General features: G+C 39.9%; 2 long non-coding RNA genes across 2 annotated transcripts; both read left to right on the top strand.

Annotated features, from left to right (window-relative positions):
- The first annotated feature begins 3,141 nt into the window (after positions 1–3,141).
- LOC147353343 (uncharacterized) lies at positions 3,142–8,527 on the top strand. Its single transcript, XR_015145551.1, has 2 exons — positions 3,142–3,232; positions 4,810–8,527. It is a non-coding gene; the product is annotated as an uncharacterized LOC147353343 (long non-coding RNA).
- A 5,074-nt stretch (positions 8,528–13,601) lies between these two features.
- LOC147353344 (uncharacterized) lies at positions 13,602–20,168 on the top strand. Its single transcript, XR_015145552.1, has 2 exons — positions 13,602–14,288; positions 19,006–20,168. It is a non-coding gene; the product is annotated as an uncharacterized LOC147353344 (long non-coding RNA).
- Positions 20,169–21,190: the final 1,022 nt, after the last annotated feature.

Here is a 21,190-nt window from a genome sequence, read left to right on the forward strand (position 1 = left end):
GAAGAAAAGATTATACTCAACCCAGAAATTTTTTCTCTAATTACCTTGATTTGGGTATATACATTTTGGGTATTTTCATTTGAGCAGTCATTGGTTCATTTCACAAATTTGTTTTCAATCATTCATGGGTAACTGTTTGTTGAATTTATTGAATTTTTGGAAAGAAAAGTCCAAAGAGGATGAGCAGGTAGCAGTGTCATAGTTCTACGGATAAAATAGATTTTATAATGTATTCCTGGTGAGATGGCGAACTCTTTATCTCACCAAGTTTGAATGTGACAAACCTTGGTCTGGGATAGATGCCATCATCAGAGTCCTTTTCTACAGACAAACACATTCAGCTCTGGACAGGGGTAGAGTTGTGAGGCACACTGTTTTACTTAACAAAAAATTTTCTCTTGAGATATCTAGGTATAATGTGGAACTAAAAATAGAGGTTTTTTAATTGAAACACTTGAATTTGAATTCTGGCTCAAAATACTTATAAGACATGTGACTTGGGGCAGTTTATATAAATTGAGGATAATAATATCTACATAAGGATTTTGTAATTATTAAATCAAATGAGCGCCATTCTTGGCACTTAGTCATCACTCAACAAATGTTAGCATAACAGCTACTGTGCATGCTCAGTTGCTTCAGCCATGTCCAACTCTGCAACACTATAGACCGTAGCCTGCCAGGTTTCTCTGGCCGTGGGATTCGCCAGGCAAGACTACTGGAATGGGTTGCATGCCCTCCTCCAGGGGATCTTCTCAACCCAGGGAATGTCTCTTATGTTTTCCGCATTGGTAGGCAGGTTCTTTACCAGGAGCACCACCTGGCAAGCCTAAAAGTTATTATACTTTTCTCTTACTGAAGCTCAATATTTATATATCTGTCTCATAATTCTTAAATATATTGGTGCTATATACCTTAAATCCAAACTATTTAAAGGTTTGCTTACATGAGCTTCAAAATGTCTACTTTTTATAGGTATGTGTACTAGTAAACCACTCATTGCTTAAGGCTAAAGTACTTCCAGGCACCTTCTGCCTCATCAAAAATGACTTTTTTATTTTGCAGCATTAAAAGAAATGAATTGTAATCTGATTCTCTTGAGATTAATTGCATTTGTTATAGAATTATTAAACAAACATACACACAGAAGTATAATTTCTGACATTTAACACCCTAGTCAAAACTGAAAGTTAAATTAAATCTTGGAAAAATGTCATTTATTTTTTAAAGGAGAGCATAGGTGATAAAAATAGTCTTTCAATTAATGCTCATGCCCTCAGAGTCATACTTTGGAATTAATATAAATTAGTCCCCAGAAATCTGTTTCAACAGGTCATGTGAGGAAAGAGAAAAATGATATAAATCATATCTTCTGAGAAATAAATAATTTTTCTTCAAGATGAACTTGACCTTCTAGACCAAAAGTGGCGGATCAAGAAACACGGGCTGAAACAGAAATAGGAAATAAAAAAGTTATTCTTAAGCAGGATGGTCCACTCTTGATGAGATTTGCATAAATCCCAAAGTCCAACAGAGAAAAGTGGGCAGGAAAAAAAATGAGATTAAAATAATAGAATTCACAAGTCTTAGAGGATTAACAAAGACACAACAGAAGACTGCAAAGCCATTTCTGAATCCTTAAAGGGGAAAACATTCAAAGCTATTCTGAAATCAAAGAAAGCAAAAGTCACTTCTCAAATCCATTCCTAGGACAAAAGGAAATAAAATGTAAGCCCAATTTGTATTGAAATTTGCTTCTAAGAATAAATCAGCTTTAAAAACTACATAAATTCACTTTGGTAGGAAGATACCAGATTATGAGAAATGTATCATTATTCATGAGCCTTTTGTCAGTTCTTTCAAAAAATATTATTTAAGATTCCACCCACTGGATAATTTCACTTTTCTAAAATTGCTGTCTCTAAATTGATATTCTCAGTATATAGTTACAAGGTGATTGAATCTTTTTTGTTTTAAATAACACATCCGGGAGTCATCCAAAATTGCAAGTTTGTTGTTGACTTAAAGGTAGACTAAGACATTAGTCTTAGTCTGTCTCTTTATTGGATGTACATTTGTTTTGCCCCAAGCATAGAGAAATCAAAAGCATTCTCTTCTAAGGATTTTATTTTGCTATGTTTACAGTTTATGTTTGTCTAGAATTTTTATTTTTTCATCATTTTTCTTTAGGCCAGTGGGGACATTTCCAGAATCCAAAATGTCTTACTTTGAAGAGATGTCCATAGAAAACCAGTGTTATTAAGATCTTAATATAAGTTTTTTCCTTAATGCTCATCTTGTCCTTAAGAGTAGGAAACCTATTAAGAGAAGTCAGTATCAGGTGAGTCTGCTACTGAGTGTGGTTCTTACCTACAGCGAACAGTCAAAGGCTAATGTCTAAAGCATGAGAGTAAGTTTAGAAAGTTAACAGACCAAGGCATCTGTATCTTCAAAGTGTTTCCTGGAGAAGGAAACGGCAACCCACTCCAGTATTCTTGCCTGGATAATTCCATGAACAGAGGGGATCTTCCCCACCCAGGCGTCAAACCCTGGTCTCCTGCATTACAGGCAGATTCTTTAGCATCTGAGCCACCAGGGAAATACAGTATACTCAAAGGGACCTGACAATATGTTCTCCTTTCCACTGAGACATCACACGGTGTTAAAGAGTTGAGTTAATAATAACAATTAGGGAGCTAAAGAATGCAGAGAAAGTTCTTGAAGCTATACAACAATTTTTAAGCTTGAGTATATATGAGAATCACCTGGGAATCTTGTTAAACAAGATAATTTCTGGGTTTCCACCTTAGAGACCCTAATTCAAGAGGCCTGAGTTAAGTCTGAGGGTCTACATGTCTAAAAGGACTCCCCAGTAAATCTAAGATGGGGATATTTGGCCATCTGTGTTTTGAGGCACAGAAGTGAAGCTGTTGAGGCACAATGACTTTATTTGTTGTTTATGTTACCTGTTGTATGGTCAGGCCATTCCCTGTGGCTTCCGTCTTGCTCTCTGTACATCCCCTGCTCAACCAGTGCCTGCTTCACTGACAGTCCTCTAAATTACAGGGCTTAATTGATTCTTTGTAACTGAGTGCATCTGATGTCAATCCCCTGTATAAAAGGGAGCCTCCTTTCCCCACCACCTCTCCCCGCCCAGCAGCAAAGCTGACTGCTATTCTTCCTGCCATCTGCCACACAGTGGGGTGCAGCTCCAGCACCTTGCTTTGGGTGTGTAAGAGCTCCCTTTTTCATGAACCACTGATACTTCTCTCACTGTCTTTGGGTTCTTTCTTTGGTCTTGGAGCTGGGCAACTATAAGGTTTGCAGGCCTGTGGGGTGTGGCCTAACACCTATTCGTTTTCTTTTTTTTCCTTTCTAGGGGTTGTCTTAACTTGAAGTTCTAAATTTTTTGTTGTACTTTCTCTTTGTACCCTTACAGTTGTTTTTTTCCCCCCTTAATTTGGCTTTGCTGAGATTTTATTAAGGGTTTCGCTTTATAAATCAAGTAACTTAGTGCTGGAATCAGAAACCATAGCCAGCCCCCAGGTGAAATCTGATCATGCCAGTTCATATTTATGTGCTGTCCATGGCTGCTTATGTGCTATAATGAAGAGTTGAGCAGTTACAGCAGAGACCAGCTGTTTGTTACCTGGGAAGCCTAAATATATATTACCTGGCTTTTTACAAAAAACTTTGCCAAACTCTAGTAACCTGGTGAGAGAGGACATCATTGGGCTCATGGAAGAGAATACACTGCCTGAAAAGATGTAAAAATAATCTAATAGAGTCCAGAGGCTAAAACAATCCATGCATTGGACAGGCATTGCCTAGCAGTGTTATGGCAACTGATCCAGTTTTAGGAATGGAACATTATGTACAGAAATCTCAGGATAGAAAACTTTCGTCAGACCAGTTCTTGCCCTAACCACTGCCAAGTGGGTAGCTAGCCATCAGTTGTTGATTTCAGTCTAAAATTCCTTTGTATCATCTTGAGTCTCATAAAAGATACCCTGGTCTGAGGCAGCCAGCACTTACATAGATAAAAATCAAGTTGATAAGGCATTAGAAAGGGATTATGAAAGTTGGCTTAATTAAAGAAACTTCACAGGGATCATAAGTAATCCATGCAAGTTATTAACTTTAGCCAACTGCTCATCCATACTGATTTTGAAAGACTTCTGACCTATAAAGTCCTTAATCTAATTCTGAGTGAATACAGGTCATAAGGGAAAAATATACTTTATAATACATTGACTATAATCAACAATTCTTTGAAGCAGAAACTTCCCCAAGTACAACTAAACATACCCTGCGTTTTCTTACATTTGTACCTCTGGTCCCCCCCCCCTTTTTTTTTTCACTTCAGTCTGTTTTATAAAAACTAATCAAGTACTACTTTCTCTATAAACTATACTTTAGACCTTATTGGAATTATTTTTTTCTCCTTATTTACTCAGTATATTTTAATATTGCAATAACAGTAGTTATCTGTATTTGGCAATTAGAGTTATGTATTGTCTTGTGTTACTCTCTAGATCATAAGATCCAAGTGGTCACAGTTTGTCTTAGTTTATTCTCTAAATCTCTCAATATACGTGTAATGGTGTCCTGTATGGAATAATCAACATACTAATTGAGCTAATCATAGTTTGCTGTCCTGTCTTTCATAGTTTATTTTTATATTCATTCATATGTAGATATCTAAGAAAATTTTTCACAGGAATATATTTTTCTTGTATACTTATTTAGAATTCAGCAACTTTTCTCATTTTGTTAATTTTTGTTTTCTTATTTTTAAATGCGTATCAGAGACTGAACAAAATTAAGAAACACAAGCTGGAATCAAGATTGCTGGGAAAAATATCAATAACCTCAGATATGCAGATGACACCACCCTTATGGCAGAAAGTGAAGAGGAACTCAAAAGCTTCTTGATGAAGGTGAAAGTGGAGAGTGAAAAAGTTGGCTTAAAGCTCAACATTCAGAAAACAAGATCATGGCATCTGGTCCCATCACTTCATGGGAAATAGATGGGGAAACAGTGGAAACAGTTTATTTTTCTGGGCTCCAAAATCACTGCAGATGGTGACTGCAGCCATGAAGTTAAAAGACGCTTACTCCTTGGAAGGAAAGTTATGACCAACCTAGATAACATATTCAAAAGCAGAGACATTACTTTGCCAACAAAGGTCCGTCTAGTCAAGGCTATGGTTTTTCCTGTGGTCATGTATGGATGTGAGAGTTGGACTGTGAAGAAGGCTGAGCGCTGAAGAATTGATGCTTTTGAACTGTGGTGTTGGAGAAGACTCTTGAGAGTCCCTTGGACTGCAAGAAGATCCAACCAGTCCATTCTAAAGGAGATCAGCCCTGGGATTTCTTTGGAAGGAATGATGCTAAAGCTGAAACTCCAGTACTTTGGCCACCTCATGCGAAGAGTTGACTCACTGGAAAAGACTCTGATGCTGGGAGGGATTGTGGGCAGGAAGAGAAGGGGACGACAGAGGATGAGATGGCTGGATGGCATCACTGACTCAATGGACATGAGTCTGAGTGAACACTGGGAGTTGGTGATGAACAGGGAGGCCTGGTGTGCTGCGATTCATGAGGTCGCAAAGAGTTGGACATGACTGAGCGACTGATCTGATCCGAACAAAATTAAGAGTGGTTGTTTTGGAAAGAACTGCCTACTGGTTGATTTAGCAATTTGTCAGAGATCTGTTTTATGTTCTGCATGCTTTTCTATATTAGTGTAATTTTTTACCCATTTTGTTTATATAAAATGGATCACTAATTTTTTTAAGTAGAAATGGGGAATCTAGAAAAATAGTTTAGAACTTACACATGAAATTGTTTCAGGAGCATGCAGTGACCCACAAGAAACTTCCAACACTATGTTAATAGTGGTTCTCCTATGTATAGTCTAGAGTAGATTTTCCTAATTGTGCTTCAAAGGATATTAGTAGTTGTGGCAGATAATGCTTTGGGTAATTATACATAATTAGACATCCTGTTTTAATCTACAGAATTTATACTCATCACTTCTAGATTAGTTATGTTGTGGAAAGTGTAAGAATGTTGATGTGAAAAGGATAAATAGGAAGTGAATTGTGTTTATCAGGATGTAAAATGTATGCACCATAAAATTTACTTCTGTCACATCTGCCTAAGATGGTCCCAAAAACAGTGTCCATGCCTAGACACACATACATACCTTATGATTAGTTTCTAGCTGAGATGGTTCCCTCAAAGAGAGAACTAAAAAGCACGAATGTGATACAATGAAGAACTGTCACAAGATGTAAGGAAAATGGGTGAGGAGATCCCACTCGCGGCACCAATAGAGGGGCAGTACTAATTCTTTTTTAGACTCCTCTTCTGTGGCTCAGCTGGTAAAGAATCCACCTGCAATGCGGGAAACCTGGGTTTGATCCCTGGGTCGGGAAGATCCCCTGGAGAAGGGAAAGTCTATCCACTTCAGTCTTCTGGCCTGGAGAATTCCATGGACTTTATAGTCCATGGGGTCTCAAGGAGTCAGACACGACTGAGTAACTTTCACTTCACTTCTGTACACAGGAAAGTCAAATGGGGAGAGGAACACTCTAAATGGCATTTAGAGAAATTAAGTGACTCATCCCTGGAGCAAACTCAAAGTCTAGAGGAGGAGAGCCATTTAGGAAACAATAACAAAGGCAAATAAACCTTAATTAAGATTTTGAAATTCGAACCCAAAATAGCATGTCCTCAGTTTAATAACCTTGGTTATTCCAACAACTTTAGTAATTGCTGGTTAAAGAACATTATACATGTTTTGTTTATTTGTTTTTAATATAGGGTTTCTCAGATGTAATAGGAAACATGTCTTTTTTCCAGAGTGGAGGTTTTCACAGAGTGGTCTAGGGAAGCTTAGGGTTCCCTGTGATGTTTTTAGGCAGTCAGTGAGGTCCCTCTTTTTTCAACTACATCCCTCTGAGGTTGAATGTTCTTCATTTACTTCAACCAAAACAACTTGTGCAACTGACTGAATGCAGAGGCAGATAGGAGAATCCAGCTCTCTTCCATTAAATGAGACATTGAAGAGATTTGAAAATAACATAAAACATATCATGTTTCTTATTCTTCTTTATTTAATAAAGGTTGTTATTTATGTTATTTTAGAAAAGGCAGAGGAACCAGAGATCAAATTGCCAACATCCGCTGGATTATTGAAAAAGCAAGAGAGTTCCTGAAAAACATCTATTTCTATTTTATTGACTATGCCAAAGCCTTTAACTGTGTGGATCACCACAAACTGTGGAAAATTCTTAAAGAGATGGGGATACCAGACCACCTGACCTGCCTCTTGAGAAATCTGTATGCAGGTCAGGAAGCAACAGTTAGAACTGGACATGGAACAACAGACTGGTTCCACATAGGCAAAAGAATACATCAAGGCTGTATGTTATCACCCTGCTTATTTAACTTATATGCAGAGTACATCATGAGAAATGCTGGGCTGGATGAAGCACAAGCTGAAATCAATATTGCCAGGAGAAATATCAATAACCTCAGATATGCAGATGACACCACCCTTATGGCAGAAAGTGAAGAGGAATTAAAAAGCTTCTTGATGAAAGTGAAAGTGGAGAGTGAAAAAGTTGGCTTAAAACTCAACATTCAGAAAACGAAGATCATGGCATCTGGTCCCATCACTTCATGGGAAATAAATGGGGAAACAATGGAAATAGTGAGAGACTTTATGTTTTTGGGCTCCAAAATCACATGAAGATAAAGACTGCAGCCATGAAATTAAAAGACGCTTGGCTCCTTGGAAGAGAAGTTATGACCAAACTAGATAACATATTCAAAAGTAGAGACATTACTTTGCCAACAAAGGTCCATCTTGTCAAGGCTGTGGTTTTTCCTGTAGTCATGTATGGATGTGAGAGTTGGAGTGTGAAGAAAGCTGAGCACCAAAGAATTGATGCTTTTGAACTGTGGTGTTAGAAAAGACTCTTGAGAGTCCCTTGGACTGCAAGGAGAGCCAACCAGTCCATCCTAAGGAAATCAATCCTGAATGTTCATTGAAAGGACTGATGTTGAAGCTGAAACTCCAATACTTTGGCCACCTGATGTGAAGAACTGACTCATTTGAAAAGACCCCAGTGCTGGGAAAGATTGAAGGTGGGAGGAGAAAGGGATGACAGAGGATGAGATGGTTGGATGGCATTACTGACTCAATGGACATGAGTTTAAGCAAGCTCTGGGAGTTGGTGATGGACAGGGAGGCCTGGCGTGCTGCAGTCCATAGGGTCTCAAAGAGTCAGACACGACTGAGCAACTGAACTGAACTGTTATTTATGTTAACATGTAATGGATTTATTATTTTAAATGAATTATTAAATTAAAAACTTTAAATCTCTATTTTACTTTTAATACATTAAATATTAACAGGTAAAACCCACATCAACCAAACCTCATTAGAGTCCTCATTTATTTTTAAGAATGTAGAATTTTCATGAGACCAAAAAAATAAAAAACCTCAATCCCAGAGGGAAGTCTGGTATGGTGTGTTTCCAACATTATTTAAACAATAACAAGCAATCACACTTTTGCATGAACTAATAGTTCCAAAAGAATGTCATCACTGTGCAGGGATCATTGAATAATAAGAGTACACAATTGCCATGTTTTATTCATCTTTTTTCTTCTCTGGATAATTTCAAGTACTTTGAGTGCACAGACTCTTCTGCTTGATCAAGCTTGCTGCTGATGCTTTCTGTTCTACCTTTCCCCCTCCCTTTATTTCATTGTATTCTTTAACTCCAGAATTTGTTTCATTCTTTTTTTTTATGATTTCTGTTGAAGCAGTCACCTTGTCTAGTCTTTGCTGAGTGGCTTTGGGAGAAAAATAGTTTCACCAGTCAGTATGGTTAAGAAGAGTTCTGATGCTCTCTATGGAGTCACCCACTCTACATCTACTGTTCCTCTTGGGAGCAAATTACTGGATTGTATGTATATACTCATGCACACACATGTTCAGTCACATCCAACTCTTGAGACTCCATGGACTGTTTTCAGCTAGACCCCTCTGTCCATGGAATTCTCCAGGTGAGAATGCTGGAGTGGGTTGCTATTTCTTCCTCCAGGGGATCTTCCTGACCCAGGGACTGAACCCAGGTCTCTTGTGTCTTCTGCATGGGCTGGCAGATTCTTTACCCCTGTGCCACCTGGGAAACCCTACTAAGGTTGTGTGCACTGCTCAATTCTCTAAAGCCAGGCCAGGTGCGGAAAACCTCATGTTTCCCCTGGTGGGGCGGGGGTGGTGCCCTGATTGTGCCTTCTTCCCTACCTGCAGTCAGGTTGACTTTCTGCATATGCTCACAAGCCATCTGCAAAAACTGGCATTCACAACTCACCAGAGTGTTCTCAGAGGGCCAGTGATGGGTTGGGGAGGAATATTAGGGTAAGTGAGGCACACAGAGCTTTGGGGCACCCATGGGCCAGTCGGGGGGACCTGTGGCCAGGTGTCCCAAGTGGCTTATGGGGCATCTTCCTCATAGGATTCACGATCCTCTTAGCTTCTCTCAATGTCTCAGTGGTGGTGATTACTCAAGTATTCTGGCTTGCGTAAGAAAGAAGCAAACCTCATGGGCAGTGTCTCACATGACCACGGGAGCAAGGCACTCACTATACTCTTACTTCCCCACAAGGAGAAACTGTTGGTGGCTGAGGAGGTGTTTCTCTTGGCACTGAGATGTGCCCCTTTGGGGGAGAGGTGATATGGGTAAAATGAAACTGTTCTTACTTTTTTCAATGGACTTATTTTCAGATTTCTGTTTGCTCCAATGTTGTGCTGAGACTTCTCCACTGAACTCCTGGATTCCTACAAAGGTAGGTGTGGTGGTTAAATTCAATGTTCTATTTGAGGATGACAGTTATAGAGAGAGAGAGAGAGAAAGAAAGAAAAAAAAATGATATCTTGCTGATGTCAGTCCTTGGGATTTATATTTTGGATACGCATTCTCAGTTGCTGGTTAGGATAAAGAAAATTTGGGATATTTGTAGCTCCCTGTGGGAGGCAATATCCAGAGAATATTATGAGTAATTTTTCAAATATCCAGAGAATGTTCTGGATAATTTCTCAAATTGGTGCTAGAACATATAGAGACAGTGAACAAACTGGATTGAATAGAAGGGTCAGGTTTGTAATAGGGTTTAGTGGATCAGATTGAATTAAGCAAGTAGAGATTTTATGGATATTTGTTTAAAAAATGGTGGGGAAGTGAGTGGAAGAGTCTGAAAGATTTGATTAAAAAGATTGTTCAGATGAATTTCAGCTGGTTCATGCTCGTTTATAAATGGACGTTGGACAAAAGTATCATTGGCATGAAAACATCCTTAAAATTGAAGGGGAATTGTAAATGGAGATTGTGAAAATCCATAAGTCCTGGCATTTTAAAGGTCCACCTCTTCTGTAGTTGGCTCATTACTCCTTTCCTTATGATAGGCTAATGGAATTGTTGTTTGCTTTTTCTGTGTTATGATGTGTACTGTTATGATAATAAGAGTGTGTCTAAGGAGAGGAGAAACCAGAAGGACACTGGTCATAGTAGTGGTATGGGTTGGACGGCAAAGAGAAGATGGTTACTGCAAAGTGGAGGAGGGCAGATGGGTGAAAGTTTTACGTTTTGCAGAGCCTCACTTCCTGTATGATAGGTTTGAAATACTGCTTTTAGTTCTTCTCTCTCCCAACTGCAGACAGGTGACTGGGACAGCACATGTTCACTAAGTTGCTGCAAATAGAGTCTATCTGTTCTCAGCTCATCACTGTGATGGCCTTAGAGAAAAGTGCCACTAGGGTGTATGAGAGCACATGTCCTCACAGAACACATCCTGTATATCACATTAGTCCAAGGGCAGATCCAGAAGAACACCGACTTTATGCAAAGGCAGCCTGAGTATTGAAACATGTTGTTTTTAAAACGCTGTGTGACTTTTGCTGTCAATGAGCAAGGCTAAATGATATACAGCTCACAGATTGTTCCTCTTTCTTTGTGATGAAAGGGACTGCAAAATAAGATTTTAAGTATTTACAATCACCTAATAAAATGCTTCATGAGTATTTATGAGGTACTTCTTTAACTGGATAAATTGTAATATTAATCAAAATCAAGACTACTACTTGGAGTTCTTCCAAGAACCCAGATCTTAGACAAAGCTCTTCGGGTATTTCTCAATTCATTAATTCTCAGTTGTTTACCTCATTCTTTCTGCATGTACAAGAATGCTGCTATTTGACAGGAAGTCAAACAATTCCAATATGAATTGTTGTTTGCTGGTTTATTAGCTAAATCACGATGACTTAGGATATTGTTAATATTAAATAAAATTCTTCTAAGTGAATATGCATGAATGCAATTTTATTATGTTATGATTTCCTCTCTGTTCTGTGATTGAGACCCTGTGGGAGGCAAATTCATACATCAAAGTTAATTCTTTGTGCATCCTCTTTTCTCACCCTCTGCCCCTTTCTCAGTGAGGTAGGGGTTGAGGCATAGTGTTCTATGGAACTGAGACAGACCAAGGTGGAATTTAATGTTTTATGGACTACTGACACAAAGGCATCTTTATTTTGAAATCATCTGTATTAGTTCCTGAAAGAATATCAGTAATGATTTCAGTTGCTTTAATTTTTTGAAGCCCAGTCTGATAACATGTAGAATGAGTCAATACTGCACAGGTGGTTTGTTTGGTTTTAACCCTAGGAGGTCTGTTTCAGCAAAGTTGGTTTTGAGACTAATGGAATCTCAGACAATATTTATAATTGACACTCCATGTTTTTATCCTGCTCCAAAAGCTCTGTTAAAGCTCCCAACGTAGAGAAAAAAAGTGAAAAAGACAGTTAAACAATATGACCTGCCATGATAAGAATTCTATTCTAAAAAGGCTAGTGAAAATTCTATTCTAAAAAAAGGCTAGTGGAACTTTACCTGAGTCCTTTTCTCCTTGAAAACAGGAACAACAGTCAAGAAATCTCCCCCAACCATTTTTGTGTTTCTGAAAATTGTTTATTGCAGAGATCCATTCTTACTCATATCACTTACACCAGAAGTTATCTTCAAATTTCATGTATCTGTAACAAGGCTGCTTGTTAGACTCTTTAAATTCCCATCCTTGGTCTCATAAATGATTAGCTGAATGTGTACCCCCACTTAAATGATCTCTGATCAATTGTGTAGTCAAGCAACACCCTCATCACTCCCTCACATCCAGTTCTTTCTAGCCTCCTTGTATTAAAAGAGTATTCAGCATTTGCTTTAATCAATTACGATAAGACCTGCAGATGTGTTCTAACTTACCTTAGGTAAAAGAAGTTTTGTATACTTATACCTCCTTGGAGACAGGGAACAAGAAGCATGATATACCATGCAGGGCCATATAGAGAAGCCCCAGGGTCAATCAGGAAGCAGAGGGAGTGAGTGGACAAGGGACTATATAGTGACTTCTTCAAGAAGGAATAGGTGAGGTAGGTAAATAGGCTTAGGGTTGGCTAGTTAGAATAATTTTGGCATGCTCTGTGGGCTGTTTTTAGTTGTCTGATACTTGGCCCTGGCAAGAATTTCCCAGAGTGTAAGTCTTAATGAGAGGAGTCCAGTAAAGGAGGTGTTGGCAGGGGTGTGTTGATCTATGCCAAATAGACTGCCAGCTATTTCTCCAGCTAAGATGGATTTATTGGGGATCAGCAGAGAGTTACTGTTTGTGTCTGCAACCGTGATGAGAAAAAGATGGGATCTGATCATTGGTCTACCTAAGAGCAAGTGGGTTCACCAAACCCTTCTTTAAGGAATTAAAGGCTGTATCATTCAGTTCTACCCATGGAATTGGGTTGTGATTTTTATTGATGAGTAAAACCTGCAGAGGTTTGGCTGTGAGAAACTTGGAATCCAGTTTTGGCAATAACCTGTTAACCCAAGAAAACCCCACAGTTGGTGCTTAGTTTTAGGTTTGGGGAAACTTAGGACACTATGAAGCTTATCTGGATCTAGAATTAGCCCTTGTTCTGGTATGAGGTGTTCTAAACATTGAATTTGGATTTGGGCAAACTGCATCTTTTCTTTGGTAACTTTTATGTCCCTTTAAGGCTAAAAGCTTTAGAAAGTGGATACTGTCTTCCTCTGAGGAGGCTTGAGAAGGAGAGCAAAGAAGCAAATTATCCCCCTATTGCAGTGAAGTAGAACCTCTGGGGAACTTTATATTATCCAGATCAGCCTTCAGGATTTGCAGGAAAGAAGGACTCTGAGTAAAAGCCTGAGGCATGACTAGCCAGGTGAATTACTTTTCTTCCCTAATGAAAGCTAAAAACATACTGGGTAGCTTCATCAACTGAAATACTAAAGAATGCACCGTGTAAGTCAGTTACAGTAGAGAACTTACTTTTGGTGGGAATGGACGGTAGGAACTGGTGAGGGTGAGGAACATCAGGGCGTCAAGGGATAACGATGTTGTTTATTGTCCAGAGCTTGACGGGCCTCCATCCTTTGCCCTGAGGCTTTCCCACTGGTAAATAGGAATGTTACAGAGACTGGTGCAAGGATGACAGGGCCTTGAGTCTTGTAATCAATTACAGGCTTTGCCTGTTAAAGGGCTTCTTATAGGGTATTGATTAATTGGGGGAAGAGGCTTTGATGGTTTGTTTGAATCTGATGGGAAACATGCTGTGAATTTTGCCAGTATCAGTTGGAGATTTTGCCTATAAGGAATGTGATAGCTGATTCAAAAGGGAGGCATGAGAGTTTTTTAAGAATCAGTTTCATCTGTCAGAGATGAAACAAATGAAAGATGTCAAAAGGACATTTCGTTCACCTGGCTGGTTACTTTGACTACTATCCAATTCCAGAGTTATTTTCACCTTTTATAATTCTTTAGGTTTCAGCCTAATTGGTAGGAGGATCAAATCTAAGGAGAGAATGGTGTGCACCTCCCAAAGGGCCTAGAAAGGGGATAGGTTCAGAGACAGGAATCTCTCGAGGTCCATTAGAGATCTGCACTACTTGAGTTATCTTAACACTCTGATGCAAGGGCTTCTTTGTAGAAGTGGGGTCAGGCACTGAAAGTATGGCTCCAGGCCCATTAGGACTGGGAGAGTTTCATCCCCTCTATGGAGAAATGTTTCTCAAAGCTGATTAAGGGGGAGGGTTGGGAAGAGCCCCTGTCATTCCTTGGGTACATGCTCAGTCATTCAGTCATATCTGACTCTTTGTGACCCCCTGGGACTTGACCCCATGGACCCTGTCTGTAGGATTTCCTAGGTAAGAATACTGGAGTGGGTTGCCATTCTTTTCTCCAGGGGATCTTCCCAACCCAAGTACTGAACTTGTATCTCCTGCACTGCAGGCAGATTATTTACCGTCTGACCCACCAGGGAAGCCTGTCATTCCTTGGAGCTCTGTCAGTTGAGGATTGGGAGGATATTAGAAAAGCTGGTTAGAGGGCTGAGGCACCTGAGGCACTTGAATTTGTAACAATTTCATTTCCAATGTCCTGGCTCTTTGCAATAATAGCAGAGACTAGGAGCATTTTGGTTTCATTTTGGAGCCTTTGTTCACTGGACTTGAAGTACAAGGTAAATAATTTTAGCCATCTTCCTTTGAGATGGCACATCAAAAGGGTAAGAAGGTTGGTTTGCCAGATTAACTAACTGCAGTGGACATGGTTTCCCATTCCATCCCGGTCCTTTTTACTAAAAGAGAAAGGTCTCAGTTCAGCCCATTAATAAGCATAGAGTTAAAAGCTACCTGGATGGAATGAAAATCTGAGGAAGGATCAGAATTTACTTTAAAAACTTTCTGAAGTCAATTGTCCTAGTCATGAACAAGCTTATTGGATTTTTGTGTACAAGCCTGAATTTTGTTGCAATCAATAGGCTTTGGAAAAGGCTTACGATTGATTGATGAGGTCACCTAGTGATTGTTGGAGCCTGATTGTGAGTTACTGGGCTGGTCCTCTGCTTGTAAATAATTCTAGGATCCAAAGGAACTGGGTTCTCACCAGTTTACAAAGAACTGCCCCAATTCCAAAGGAATGGACTGAGGGTTGAAAAACTAGCAGTTTGAGTGAAACAGTTCCTGTTGCTAATGAAATGGTCTGAGAGGTTCTCAGCCAGCTTTGGTCAAAACCCTCTAATCTCAAAAGCTAGACTGATGTGCCAAATGAGTACTTGGGTATAGAACAGAGCCTTAGCCAGAAAGAACAAAAGACCCAAAATAAAGCAGAGAACTCCACGTGTAAAGAGGGTTTAAGCTCGGATCAAGGAGAGACATACCTTCAAATTCCATGTTAATGAGAAAAGCAGCGAGCACAGTGGCTCAATTATGGGTGCCATACTTGTTTACTCATCAACTCAGAGCTTCTGAGTATCTTCTCTGCTCTATTGATACCTTGGTTGGTTTGTATATCAAAGACATTCACTCTCTAGAAGGCAAATTGTTTACTATCTCTAGGAATTGGCTAGCCCTAATAAGACAGTTTTCTGTGAGTATGGTTTCAGTGTGTTTGCCCTCTGATGCCCTCTTGCAACACCTACCGTCTTACTTGGGTTTCTCCTACCTTGGGTGTGGGGTATCTCTTCGCGGCTGCTCCAGCAAAGCACAGCCATTGCTCCTTACCTTGGATGAGGGGTATCTCCTCACCACCACCCTTCCTGACCTTCAACGTGGGATAGCTCCTCTAGGCCCTCCTGCGCCCACGCAGCCACAGCTCCTTGGATGTGGGGTTGGTCCTCCCGGCCACTGCCCCCGGCCTCGGGCGTGGGGTTGCTCCTCCTGGCCGCCGCCCTTGGCCTAATGTTCCTGACTAAATGTAAATCTTCTTATGGGGAAGCCCTGCTTTTAAGTTGTCTTATAAAGATCACAGACTGTGTTCTTCCCTTTCCTCTCTCTCCATAATTTCATGCAGCTGGGAAGTTATTCTAAACTTAGAGGTCAGACCTGAGGAAAAAGGAATAACAACTGAGACCACAAAAGCCCTCTACTCGTGTGCCTCAGAGCTTCTTCCAGCCAAATTATAGAGCCCACACTGAGACAATAGCCAGAATAGCTCTTTCTGGTCAAGCCCTGTTCCCTTGAGGAAAGGATAACAAGAGCTACAGATAGCAAGCATGTTCACCAAAGTCCATATGCACTAATGGTGAATTTGTCCATTTAAAGGTTTCATCAGTGGATTCCTCCAAAACAACATAAAGTCTCCATTCTGCAATTGTAGGACCTAGTATTTCCTGAGTAGACACCCTAGCTGTTGCCTGGCCAACTTCCAGTTTGGAGTTTCTGACATTAGAAGTGGTTATTCCCAATCTCCTGAGAAGAGAATGAAAAAATTTGAAGTAAAGTCTTCCTAGAACCATGAGACTGGTGACTTCACAGGGTAAACTAGTATTTCCAAAATTCTGAAAGAGATGGGAATACCAGACCACCTGATCTGCCTCTTGAGAAATTTGTATGCAGGTCAGGAAGCAACAGTTAGAACTGGACATGGAACAACAGACTGGTTCCAAATAGGGAAAGGAGTTCGTCAAGGCTGTATATTGTCACCCTGTTTATTTAACTTATATGCAGAGTACCTCATGAGAAATGCTGGACTGGAAGAAACACAAGCTGGAATCAAGATTGCTGGGAGAAATGTCAATAACCTCAGATATGCAGATGACACCACCCTTATGGCAGAAAGTGAAGAGGAACTCAAAAGCCTCTTGGTGAAAGTGAAAGTGGAGAGTGAAAAAGTTGGCTTAAAGCTCAACATTCAGAAAATGAAGATCATGGCATCCGGTTCCACCACTTCATGGGAAATAGATGGGGAAACAGTGGAAACAGTGGCAGACTTTATTTTTCTGGGCTCCAAAATCACTACAGATGGTGACTGCAGCCATGAAATTAAAAGACGCTTATTCCTTGGAAGGAAAGTTATGACCAACCTAGATAGCATATTCAAAAGCAGAGACATTACTTTGCCAGCAAAGGTCCGTCTAGTCAAGGCTATGGTTTTTCCTGTGGTCATGTATGGATGTGAGAGTTGGACTGTGAAGAAGGCTGAGCACCGAAGAATTGATGCTTTGAACTGTGGTGTTGAAGAAGACTCTTGAGAGTCCCTTGGACTGCAAGGAGATCCAACCAGTCCATTCTGAAGGAGATCAGCCCTGGGATTTCTTTGGAAGGAATGATGCTAAAGCTGAAACTCCAGTACTTTGGCCACCTCATGTGAAGAGTTGACTCATTGGAAAAGACTCTGATGCTGGGAGGGATTGGGGGCAGGAGGAGAAGGGGACGACAGAGGATGAGATATCTGGATGGCATCACTGACTCGATGGACGTGAGTCTGAGTGAACTCAGGGAGTTGGCGATGGACAGGGAGGCGTGCTGCGATTCATGGGGTCGCAAAGAGTTGGACACGACTGAGCAACTGATCTGATCTGAATAAGCCAGTCTCTGCAAGATCAGTGAGTCCTCAAGATATCAAAGCATCAAAAATATTAAGCAGAAAGATATGATTCATAAAATTGTTTATTCCTTCTTATAAAAGAAAAACCCCTTTTCTGTCTGACCTTTGAAATTTTTGTAGATATTATGACCAGAGCATTCTCCCCATTGCTACAATCCCTCTTTCCTTATTGGGAAACACTTTGTGAATAAAATCTCTCCTTACTTGTGTCTGAAGGTTTTTATCTGATGCCAGAAAGACTAACCATTGGGTTTGTCTTAGTCATTTTTCAGCAAGGTTGGGGTGGTGATGGTGGATTGAAGAAGATGGACCAAATGCGAGCCTATAGGGAGCTGAGCCTGTTCCCTTCTTCTTTGTCCTAGGGAAGAGATCTTTTATTTCAAACAGTTTTACCATAGTCCGTGTATGAGTCTCCTACTTCCTATTGCTATTGTCTCTTATTGTGTAATAAATTACCACAAACTTAGTGGCTTAACACAAAAAAAATTCATTGTCATACAATTATGAAATCAGAAGTTCCAAGTTAGCCTCACTGAGCAGCAGTCAAGGCATCAGCAGGACTGGCTCCTTCTGGATTCTCTAGGAAGACTATTTCTTAACATTTTCCAGTTTCTAGAGACTGCTTGCTGTCCTTGGCTTGCAGCCACCTTCCATCTTCAAAGTCAACAATTAGCCAGTTGTGTATTTCCTGTAACGTATCACTTTGACTCTGACTCTTCTGTCTCTTATGCACTCAGAAAGGACCTTGTGATTAGATGAGGCTCATCAAGATAATCTAGGATAATCTTTCCTTTCCTAATGTTTTGACTTGTTCTGTAGATTCTTTTGGATTTCCCACCCCCTCCCCTGTTGTAGTTGTCAATTTTATTGGCACTATGAAATCTAAGCTTTTTATTTCCTCAGTAACATTTTTTATTGTTGTTATAAACTTCTGCCTCTATGCTGGGCTTTTGTAGTGCTGTGGAGTTTTCCAGTTTTTTTTTTCCTTTTTGATTTCTTCTTCCTTTTTTTCCCCCTTTTTTTATAATTTTAACTTTTAAAACCTATTATATTTTTTATACATTTATTCCTCTGTATGCCTTTCCTAATGTTCTTTTCCCCTTGCAGTTAATCTTTAATGTATATAAATCTTCTCCTACATCTATTTAACTTTGCATATCTATTATTTCTTTCTTTTCTTTCTTTCCTTTCCTCTGAACATGCTTGTTAGTTTTGTTTTCATTGCTTTATTCCCCATTTGGCAATTTGCTTTAGTTTTCTCCAGTTTGTGATTTAGTTAGTTTTGTTCTTAACTGGTAAATATCATTGTGATTTCTTTTATTTACCAGGTCAGTCTACTGTAACTTTTTGTTGGACTGTTTTGATTTTGCCCATGGGTGTATATGTATATGTGTGTATTCCATTATTTTAACTATTATTTGCCTGATTTTGTAACTGCCATTTGCGGTTCATCTTTGGATTCTCATTTTTGGATATTTGTTTTAATCTCACCTAATGCCATAACAAACCACTTATGGAATCTTTGTTCCTGACCAGAGATCAGCCCTGAGCCTTTGGAGTGGGAGCACTGACTTCAAGACCCTAGACTACCATAGAACTAACCCTATGGAGAATCAAACAGTGAGAACTTACACCAAGGAAACCACTTGAATACAAGATCTGGCATCAACCAACCATCAGTACCATCCTGTGCAAGATGCCTCATCTAAACAACAAATAAAACAAAAATACAATCCTAGTCATCAGCAGACAGGACTACCACCTCACTCAGCCTTGCCCTGGAGAAAGCAATGCAACCCACTCCAGTACTCTTGCCTGGAAAATCCCATGGATGGAGGAGCCTCGTAGGCTGCAGTCCATGGGGTTGCTGAGAGTCAGACACGACTGAGCAACTTCACTTTCACTTTTCACTTTTCTGCATTGGAGAAGGAAATGGCAACCCACTCCAGTGTTCTTGCCTGGAGAATCTCAGGGACAGGGGAGCCTGGTGGGCTGCCATCTATGGGGTCTCACAGATTCGGACACGACTGAAGTGACTTAGCAGCAGCAGCAACAGCAGCCTTGCCCATCAGAGGAAAAACAAACAAACAAACAAACAAAAATTCAGCACAAATTCCACCCTATAGGAAGCTTACACAAATCACTGGACCAACCTTAGAAGGGCAGAAACCAAAAGGAAGAAAGAAATCAACCATGAAGCCTGAGCAAAGGAGACCTCAAACACAATAAGTTAAAAAAAAATAATGAAAAGGCAGAGAAATACTACACAAAGAAGGAAGAAACTAGAAACACAAAAGTCCAAATAAATGAAGAGGAAATAAGCAAACTACCTGAAAAAGAATTCAGAATAATGTTAGTGAAGATGATCAAAAACCTTGAAAACAAATGGAGAAAATACAAGAATCAATTAACGAAGACCTAGAAGAATTAAAGAATAACCTTACAGAGACAAACAACACAATTACTGAAATTAAAAATACTCTGAAAGGAATCAATAGCAGAATATCTAAAGCAGAAGAATGAATCAGTGAGCTGGAAGAGAAAATGGTGGAAATAAGTTCTGAAGAGCAGAATAAAGTAAAAAGAGAGAAAAGAACTGAGGATAGTCCCAGAGACCTCTGGGACAATATCAAACACACCAATATTCAAATTATAGGGGTTCCAGAAGAAGAAGAGAAAAAGAAAGGATATGAGAAAAATTTTGAAGAGATTATAGTTTAAAATTTCCCCAGCATGCAAAAGGAAATAGTCAATCAAGTCCAAGAGGCACAGAGGATATCCTGTATCCCATACAGGATAAACCAAAGGAGAAACACACCAAGGCACATACTAATCAAACTAACAAAGACTAAACACAAAGAAAGAATATTAAAAGCAACAAGGGAGAAGTAACAAGTAACGTACAAGGGAAACCCCATATGCTTAACAGCTGATCTTTCAGCAGAAACTCTGCAGGCCAGAAGGGGATGGCAGGGTATATTTAAAGTACTAAAAGGGAAAAATCTACAACCAATATTATTGTACCTGGAAAGGATCTCATTCAAAATTGATGGAGAAATCAAAAGCTTTTCAGACAAGCCAAAGTTAAGAGAATTCAGTACTACCAAACCAGCTGTGAAGAAAGCTGAGCGCCGAAAAATTGATGCTTTTGAACTGTGGTGTTGGAGAAGACTCTTCAGAGTCCCATGGACTGCAAGGAGATCCAACCAGTCCATTCTTAAGGAGATCAGTCCTGGGTGTTCTTTGGAAGGACTGATGCTAAAGCTGAAACTCCAATACTTTGGCCACCTCATGCAAAGAGTTCACTCACTGGAAAAGACTCTGATGCTGGGAGGGATTGTGGGCAGGAGGAGAAGAGGATGGCAGAGGATGAGATGGCTGGATGGCATCATGGACTCAATGGACATGAGTTTGGGTGAACTCTGGGAGTTGGTGATGGACAGGGAGGCCTGGCGTGCTGCAATTCATTGGGGTCTCAAAGAGTCGGACACGACTGAGTGACTGAACTGAACTGAATTGAAACCAGGTTTACAACAAATGTTAAAGGGACTTATATAGTCAAGAAGTACAAGAGAATAAAAAAAAAACCTATAAAATCAACTGAAAACAATTAAGAAAATGGCAATGCTGCTACTGCTGCTGCTAAGTCGCTTCAGTCATGTCCGACTCTGTGCGACCCCATAGACAGCAGCCCACCAGGCTCCCCCATCCCTGGGATTCT

Source organism: Bos grunniens, chromosome 18, assembly GCF_055505025.1.
Source record: "Bos grunniens cultivar Pamir isolate PY7600 chromosome 18, Bosgru_T2T1.0, whole genome shotgun sequence".
Lineage (NCBI taxonomy): Eukaryota > Metazoa > Chordata > Mammalia > Artiodactyla > Bovidae > Bos > Bos grunniens.